Genomic DNA, 7604 nt, shown 5'->3' on the forward strand with positions numbered 1-7604 from the left:
ACATCACATTCTTCTCAAGAGCATATGGAAGATTCTTCAGACTTGACCATAAGGCAAACCTCAGTAAATTTTAAAAAGTTGAAATCATTTCAAGCATCTTTCTGATCACAATGCTATAAGGTTAGAAATAAAGTACAAGGAAAACAAAAACTTAAAAACACAAATACATGACAGTTAAACAGCATGTTACTAAATAACCAATGGGTCACTGAAGAAATCAGAAAATACCTAGAGACAAATAAAAATGAAAGCACAATGTTAGAAAACCTATGGCATCTGTCACATAACACTGAGTCGTATCCAACTCTTTGTGACCCCACCAGGCTTCTCTGTCCATGGGATTCTCCAGGCAAGACTACTAGAGTGGATTGCCATTCCCTTCTCCAGAGGATCTTCCCGACCCAGGAATTAAACCTGAGTCTCCTGCATTGCAGGCAGACTCTTTACCATTTGAACTATAGGGAAGTCCATAGAAAGTCTATGGGATGCAGCAAAACCCATTCAAAGAGGTAAGTTTATAGCAATATAATCTCACCGCAAGAAAAAAAAAAGTCAAATAAACAACCTAACCATACACCTAAAACAACTACAGAAGAACAAACAAAACCTAAAGTTAGTGGAAGGAAAGTAATCATAAAGTCAGAGCAGAAATGAAGAAAACAGAGAGAAAAATATATGAAACTGAAAGCTAGGTTCTTTGAAAAGATAAACAAAATTGATAAACCTTTAGCCAGACTCATCAAGAAAAAAAAAAAGAGGACTCAAATCAGTAAAATTAGAAATGAGAAAGGAAAAGTTACAACTGACTCCACATAAATACCAAGGATCGTAAGGGACTACTATGAGCAGCTGTATGCCAATAAGATGGACAACCTGGAAGAAATGGACAAATTCTTAGAAAGGTACAGTCTCTCAAGACTGAACCATAAGGAAATAGAAAGTATGAACACACCAGTCAAAAGCCCTAAAACTGAAACTGTGGTTAATGTATACCTATGGCTGATTCATGTTGAGGTTTAACAGAAAACAGCAAAATTCTCTAAAGCAATTATCCTTCAATAAAAAATAAATTAATTAAAAAAAATACTCCCAACAAGCAAAAGTCTAGGAACTGATGCTTCACAGGCAAATTCTGTGAAACAGAATGGTTACAGGGCAAACAGCTGTCCCCAAAATCAGAGGGACAGACAGGTGGATACAGAGAATCACAGCTTACCAAAGCAGAAGCCTCTGCTGCAATCGATCTGGAACAGGAAAGTTTAAACTATAGTTGATGGACTGCTGAAAGCTCAGAGCAGGCAAAATGAGAGTTAAAAGTTCCAGGGTCCCCAGACTTGGGAGACATCACACTTTTGCCAGTTTTACTTCTAGGAGCCCTACCTGGTGAAGATCAGAAGAGAGCTCGTCAAGCTTTCAGCAAGGAGAAGAGGAAGGAAGAGAAGAAGGTAGCCATTCTGACATATGCCCAGAGCATTGTTTGTTTTTTTTTAAACCAGGCTACCCTCAGGGAGGGCTTCCCAGGTGGCACTGGTGGTAAAGAACCTTCCTGCCAATGCAGGAGACGAGATGCAGGTTCCATCCCTGGATCAGGAAAATCCCCTGGAGGAGGGCATGGCAACCCACTCCAGTATTCTTTCCTGGAGACTCCCATGGACAGAGGAGCCTGGTGGACTACAGTCCATAGGGTTGCAAAGAGTTGGACATGACTGAAATGACATAGCAAGTTACACACGCCCTCAAGGAAAATTACTTTACCAAAGCCCAACCTACCAAGGTTTTATCAGAGCCTGGGTGTTCTTTGGAAGGACTGATGCTAAAGCTGAAACTCCAATACTTTGGCCACCTCATGTGAAGACTTAACTCATTGGAAAAGACTCTGATGCTGGGAGGGATTGGGGGCAGGAGGAGAAGGGGACAACAGAGGATGAGATGGCTGGATGGCATCACTGACTCGATGCACATGAGCTTGGGTGAACTCTAGGAGATGGTGATGGACAGGGAGGCCTGGCGTGCTGCTATTCATGGGGTCCCAAAGAGTCAGACACGACTGAGCGACTGAACTGAACTGAAACAACAGAGAGGAAAGGTAATAGTCAACCCCAGCGAACCCCAGCCTTCCAAATAGAACAGACATGCCCAGCTTCAGCACCAGGGAATGAGGGGGGGAAAAAAAGCGTTTCTAAGAAATGTTTCTTTTTCACAACACTGGGGATCAGGAGAATGGAGGCACTCTGCCTCCATGTCTTCAGTTGTAAAGTGGAGATACCTGCTCTACTTAAAGGACAGAAAGCAGTTACTCACTCATTCGACAGACATGAATTGATCACTCACTGTGCACCAGGCGCTGTCCTAGCCGCCTACAACAGTGAATCAGCAGGGCACAGTGCGTCTGTGGATATCTAGCGCAGAAGCATTCCTGGCAGTGTGACGTCTAGGAAAAATGTCGGCAACTTAAAAGCACCACGTGTGCGTGCAGGCAAGGAAAAATTAATCTGGTATTTTAAGTATGCTGTGATCTTCTTTTCTTGTTTTCTCTAGACTTTTCTCTAGACTAGTCAAAAATATTAAGAATATTATCTAAAATCAGAGCCGTTTGATGGGACCTAAGAAGTCAACAGGCCAAACTCAAATAACCCCCAGAGAGGCCACACCTGGCCAAGGTTCTATAGCAGGCAATGGCCGGTGTTTCTCTGTCTCTCCCACAGTCTGCCTTCATCTCTGGCATTTGAGAAGCTGCTCATTTGAGACTTGGCTTAGAACCCACAAATGGGCTACTCCAAGTCCGGGTTGTGACACTGAGACTTGCTTCCCTAAGACATTTCTCAAGTGCTAGACTCTCAGCCAAGCATCTGGCCTGGTCAGCTCTGGTTCCCGTCCTTTGCGTTGCAAGCACAGCACCTTGTCCCTTCACCTCTCTCGCCTCCACGATGCGTTCCATTCAAGGACACCTACTGAGGCCACACGTACACTCAGAGCTGCGGCAGCGGACAGAGAAACACCCGGTCCTGTAGTCTTCCCTCCATGTGGTGTCAGATGCAGGCTATGGGCAACGCACGGAGTCAGAGGAGCTGCTTTCAGTCAAAACAGCTCTCAGCCGCTTGTGGCATCAGTGTAAACAACTGGTTATGTTGATGTCGCATAGACAAAACAGCTCTTTGATGGATTGGCTTTTCTCTTTCCAGCCAGCTCGAGTTGGCATGAGTCCAGGGTGGCGCCTGCCAAGAATGTGGGCAGGTTGGGGCCCTGCACGCGTTGCTGTTGTGGTGTTGGCAGCAGCCCCACGTTCCCACTGGCCCCAGAGGTGCTTGGTTTGGGGTTGGGGCAGCAGAAGGGAGCTAAGTTTGGAAAGCTGATCACTGGGATGGAGCTGAGTGTGTCAGTTCCCTAACCTGAAAAAGTCTCAATGTTTCCCAAGTTTACCCTCTTGTCCAGAGCAGGATCACTGGACTTTGACATTCACCTCAGCCCGTGCTTGTGTGTGACTGACCAGGCTACAACAGAGGCTTTCATGGAATCTGAGGTTAAGGAAGATGAAGGACCAGTGCCGCCTGTCTGTCTGCAGTGGGCATATTACATAATAATAGCTCTCTCTGATCTTTCTTTTGCCTGTTCTTGGTTTCTCCACTTCTTCCTTTCAGCTTTGTAATGTGACACCCAGCCGCTGGCTTATCTTTGCTGCCTCCTCACCACCGTCACCACCCCCACCCCCCACCCCGCCCCGCACCCAGCCTCCCAAATCTCCTCTCTCAGATGGGCACAGAAAACAGAGACCGCTCCTGTCTGAAAACTTGACCAGGCCACTTCCCTTAACACCCTCTGTTTGCTGGACACACTGTTTAGTGATGCTGTGGCCAGATGAGGATCATTCATCCTGCCTTCGTTGCGTCCCTTTCCCAGTTTAGTCTAAGGTGACTTATTCAGGCAGGTCAATGCCTTGGTAAGCCCTGGAGGCCCCATCTCAGGGGAGGGATAGTGCCTAGATTTGAATATTTAGTCTGGAGGTTTTCCATTCCTCCATAAACTCAAGAGATTAAAAACAAGACTGCTGACTTTCTTAAACACCTTATGCTTTGTAAGCATCTTCTGGAGGAAGATAACAAAGACCCCTTTGCCATCACACCCAACCCAGAAGAGACAGCATCTTCCATCTGTGCAGAAGCGTCCAGGGTTACCACAGTCTGGTGGACCCCGGCCAGTGAGTGGCTGTGTGATGAACTGTGGTGTATGTCCTAGCCCAGCACTTCTGGGTCTAAGGAGCCCTGAGCCACCAGCTCAGCAGGGGTGTCATGAGAAAATAGATCAAACTTGGATCATTCCCATCATAAACGGACAGATTACTTCATAAAGAAATGCCTTGCCTGTTTCCTTTGCTCTTTCTTAGAAAGAAAACTGTGTCTTGGAGTGGAGGGGAAAAAAAATGTCCTCATTGTATCTTTTCTCAAACACATGAACTGCAATGATCAGGAACTCCCTGTTGGGTCGCCAATGCCTGGACCTCTCCACGGCAGGAATGGAGACACTCACATAATTTCAACATTTAAAAAGCCAGTTATAAAACTGCACAGGCTAATGGCAACCTTAGCAGCAGCATTCTTTACTTCTGGTTGTAATTCATGAACTTAGTATAATTTGTGGGGAAATAAAGTCTGTCTCCTGACAAAATAAATTACCTACAATCACATGAACAAAAAAGATACGTTAAAAATTGATTTGTGCAGGCAGAAAACAATGAGAGGAGCCATTAGAGGTGACAAAGCAAGACAGCTTGGCAGCCACTTGGGGTTTGCTCCATGGAAATCTCTATCATCTGTCAGCCTCGCATGCCCTTGCATGGCTCTCCCGCTGCACAGAGCCCAGCAGAGCCCCATGGGACTAACACACCTCAAGGACTTTTCCTGGAAATACAAACAAGAGGTAAGATGACTTTGAATTTTGCAATCTTTCCTTTCTGCCTGTCCCCTAAGAAAGATGCTCTTGAGCAGTGAGGTGCTCACAAGTGAGGACTGAGCTAGGAGAAGGGATAAGATAACAACAGAGGGTAATGGACCCCTGGAGGGCTGATAATAGTGGAGTCAATATTATAATACAACACCTGTTGAGAACCTTGTGGCTTTCAGAATTTATTCAAACCCTGCTAGTCAAAGCCCATTATGATGTCATGAGCATGATTACCACCATTTTGCAGATGGATAAATTGGTGACTCAATTAGTAAATGGCTGAGCCAGGGCTTGAACCCAGATCTCCTTATCATTCACTAACATGGTACCTTTTCAAAACAGCAAGCTCTGAGGCTGTTGTACATTTAATAGGTGAAGGGTCTATCTTTCCCTCCCCCTCACAATTATCCCAGACTCTTTTTGGACTCCTAAATATTCACTGTCTCATGGCTAAAAACAGCTTCTCACATGAAAACTAAACCACCCTGCACTGACAAAAAAATTGATATCATCAAAATTAACTAGTTCTTCTCAGCAAAAGACACTATTAAGGAAATGAATAAATAGTCCATAGACTGGGAAAATATGTAAGGCACATATCTGACAAATCTGTAGATATATAAAGAAATCTACAAATGAAGAATAAAAAGGCAAGCAATTCAATTCATAAAATGGGCAAAAATCTGAAAAGATCTGTTGCCAAAAGAGATATAAAAGTGGCAGGTTTTATGTTAGAAAGCATTCGTCCTCACTAGCCATAAGATGCTAATGAAAACTACAGTCAGATAATACTACAGACCCATTAGAATGGCTAAGATTTAAATGACTGGCATCCCTAAAGGCCGTGGAACAAGTGAACACGGGGCATGTGGAAATGGCTCATTCACATTGAAATCATTTACCAGTCTCTCATAAGGTTAAAATACATTCACTATAGGTACTTACCTAACAGGAGTGAAAGAGAACATGTCCATACAAAATCTTGCACACAAATATTCATTGCAAATTTTATTTACAATAGCCAAAAACTTTAAACAACCCATTAATGAGAGAGTGGATAAATAAATTATGCTCTATTCATGAATGGAATATTATTCGGCACTAAAAAAGGAATAACATACTGATGTGTTAAAAAAATACAGTAAACTTTCAAACACATTACACTGAACAGAAGACACATGCAACCGTACCTAGTCTTATTCCAGTTGGATGAAGTCCAAGAGCAGAAGATAGGAGCTGGTGGTGATAAAAGTCAGAAAGTGAGCAGGAAGGTGACAGAGTTGATTGGGAAGTGGCACAAGAGACATTTTGGAGCTGATGGAAATGTTCTATGTCTTATTTTAAGTAGTGGTTACACAGGTGTCTAAAACTAGCAAAACCCTTCTAATTGAATACCTAAGACCAATGCATTTTATTGTATGTTAATTTTATCTCAGTAATTTTTTTAATAGATCCAGTTGGGTTAGCTGCAAGGGTTATGGCCTTGCTTTTTTGGAGGCCAGTCTCTTTCCCTCTGACTGAAATCTGAGATCTGTGTGATGAACTCCCCAAGAATCTTGGTCCTGATCAGTGAAGACAAAGGAGAATTTAAGCAAAACAATGTCAACCATTCTGCATAGTGGTGCTGAGAAGGCTATTTCTCTGGCCCAAACCTTGGAGTATACTGACCCCAAATTTATTATCTTCATCTATTAAAATGCAGAAGGGGAATACCAGAGGCGCCTGCCAGTCATCTCCCTCTCTTGTCCAAAAAGGAATAAAGCACAACTCTCTGCAGAGTGCAGCTGGTTTAACAGACCCAGGGTCACCATCATGCTGGGCAGGGAAGTGCCTCATTTTTGGCATAGAAGTCAGCTCCAATGACAGACTCACTCCTAATTTTAGGATTCACTGGACCTCACACAGAGCTTGGCTTTAAAACTTTGGGAAGGAATGATAAAAATAATGGCCCTCGGGCCATACCTATATACTTGGATGCCTGGATTCCTGTAGAACCATAGCTGGTGCTGTCCAAACAGCCCCTGGGGCCAAAGAGTTCCCATCCTAGGGAGATCAGGGTGTCAGAGGGTTTGGAAACCAGTCATGTGAGGGACAGTTACAAGCATCATCATGTGTCTTTACTGGGAAAGAATATGGAAGACACCATAATCATTTGAATACTTGAAGTGCTGTCCAAAGAAATAAGAAATAGGCTTTATTTATTTCAACTTGCAAAACTAACCAAAATATAGAAGTCACAAGAGGCTGAATTTTAATGCACTGTGAAAAGGACTTTTGCAACAGCCAAAGCTGCTTAGCATTCCATTCACATGTCCATTCATTCAGCCAATAATATTCGAACACCTACTGTGCTGTGCACACACCAGGATGGATGCAGACTTGGTCCTGAAGAATGTTTACTGCAGGACAGAGACAAAACATGTCTGTAAATAACTCAGACACAAGGCAGCCAGAGACAAGCGCTGGTGAGAGGGCCACTCAGGAGAGGGAGGGGTTATTTCCAACCTCAGCTGGGTCCTGCATGACACTCACCAGTCATTCTGCTCCTCCTCTTTCATCCATTCAATAAATAGTCATTGAACCCTACTGTATGTCAGACACTGTTCCAACTTCTGGAGATATCAAGTGAATAAGAGCAAGCCCTTGTCTGCATGGAGTTTCTAGCC

Source organism: Bos mutus, chromosome 15 (assembly GCF_027580195.1).
Source record: "Bos mutus isolate GX-2022 chromosome 15, NWIPB_WYAK_1.1, whole genome shotgun sequence".
Taxonomy (NCBI): domain Eukaryota; kingdom Metazoa; phylum Chordata; class Mammalia; order Artiodactyla; family Bovidae; genus Bos; species Bos mutus.